A 2,135-nucleotide genomic window follows, 5' to 3' on the forward strand; every position below is an offset into this window, starting at 1 on the left:
ATGTAAGAGTTTATCTTCCTCATCAAGGATGGCTCTGTACTCAGTAGCTCGTTCCTCCTCGTAGTCTTCATCATACTCGTCTGTATGCATATTTTGGCTTGTGTAAGCGTCAATAGTGGGGTTTTAGTAGTTGTTCTCCCACTCATCTGGATAAGTGTCGACCGATTTTTCTTCTTCTACGTCGGTCGATTTCGGATGGCTTGTGTCGATCGATGTAACTGGATGAGTGTCGATCGATTTCGAGTAGTCATATTCATACTCGGCTCCATAGTGGCAAGCTGCAATGATTCCTGCATCATTGATTCTTCTAGGGATCGTCTGTGGCTTCTTGACTGGGATAGGGTCATTGTGGGCATTAGGATTGATGAGTGTTAGACACAACTGGTTGGTTTGCAAGTTGCACACTGCTCCTACTGTTGACAAGAAAGCTCTCCCAAGTAGTAGAGAAGAGTTCCAGTTTAACTTGATGTCCAAGAGATGGAAATCAACTGGAACTAGGGCATTACCAATCTGCACCTCTAGGTCTCTCACAATTCCTCCTGAGTTCTTCTGGGAACAATCCACAAAAGTGAACAGTTCCTGCGAAGGCTCCACTTGCAGACCCATATGGTCTGCCGTAATTCTAGGTAGGATGCTGACTGATGCTTCTGTGTCGCACAAGGCATATGGGAATTCAATACCCTTCACCGTGCATGGTATTGCAAATTGCCCATGATCACTCTTCTTCTTCAATGTAATCTTCATCCTCACCTTTTTTCTAGCTTCACAGAACATTCTCTTGATGTCTTCTTCTTTCTCTCTGGTTTCTTTGAAGAACATCTACAATCTGTGGGTGTAATAAGCTTCTTCGAATAGCTTATGTAGAGGAATCCTGAAGACTCTCTTTTGGAAATTTTCATTTTCCTTTTCATTAGCCCCCCTCTTCAGATGTTTCACCACTTTTTCCTTTCTTCTCCTTAGGGTTCATCCAGTAGAAAACCTATCCTCTTCCATAGGATCCTCTCCATCATATGAAGGTGTCCTGACAGGCTCTGGTGGTTGTTCTAAAGGATCTGGTTTGGGCCGTCGTGCGTTAAGTCGTGCAACATCTATCTTCGGCATCTGTACTCGGTCGGTAATTGGGGCTCGTCGATCGATAGGCGGTGATGGTTGTCGATCGATATTGGCCTCTGAGTGTCGATCGATATTGCTGTTGGCATGTCGATAGATTCAGACTTTATCAGGGCTGGGCGGATGTGGGTGTTTTGCTGTGAACTCCTCGTGAGTTAGAATCCTCACGGCATTGCAAGACGCGGTTGACTCCGTAGGTGTTGTCGATTGATGCTCTGGAGTTCCTGTCGATCGATTTGTGTTGGTGTATATCGATCAATGTTTGGGGTCTGGCATCGATCGACACCAATGCGATCCGCCGAAACTCATCAAACTTTCTACCTCGAAATCACCTTATTGCAGCTTCTCTTCCTTCACCACTTGCCAAAAGTCATCCTAAATGATGGCATTCACGTGGTGCTTCATCACATCATCCCCTACTCCTCTTGTCGAAGCTTCCGGGCTCCTAATAGCATCTCCTGTCTGCACAACCTGCATCTCTATCTTCTTCACATGAGTGCTCAAAGTCTCAAACTTTGTGTTCAGGTTGGGGTAGACATAATCTATCTTCGCATTGAAGTCCACTTTCATTCGCTGCTGTGCCTCAAGAACCTTATCGAGCATCTTTTCAATCTTAATCTCTTGAATAGGCGGCGGTGGCTTCTGGTAGTAGGAACTTCCAAAATTCCCGTTGTTGCTGTAGTTGTTGTTGTAGGATCTCTGATACTGTGAGTTTTGGTTGAAGTTGCTCCTATTTCCATAGGAGTTTCTGTTTCCACCCTGGTTTCCAGAACCTTGGAATCCAGCTCCACCAATGTAGTTCACCTCTTCTTCTTCTGCTCTACCCTCTACAGCTTCTGCATCTTCGACAAAGCTGGCCTGCTTCCTGAGAAGCTTGTGAACACTGTCCAGTTTTGCCTTCACCTCATCCAGCTGATCATTCCCAAGGATGTTGGTAGATCTTTTCCTCTCAAAATCAGTGTTCTTGGTGCTGTTGCTGGATGCTAGTTTTCAATAACCTTGACTGCCTCCTCTGGATTCCTGGT

The sequence above is a fragment of the Brassica oleracea genome, chromosome C2 (genome assembly GCF_000695525.1).
Source record: "Brassica oleracea var. oleracea cultivar TO1000 chromosome C2, BOL, whole genome shotgun sequence".
NCBI lineage: Eukaryota > Viridiplantae > Streptophyta > Magnoliopsida > Brassicales > Brassicaceae > Brassica > Brassica oleracea.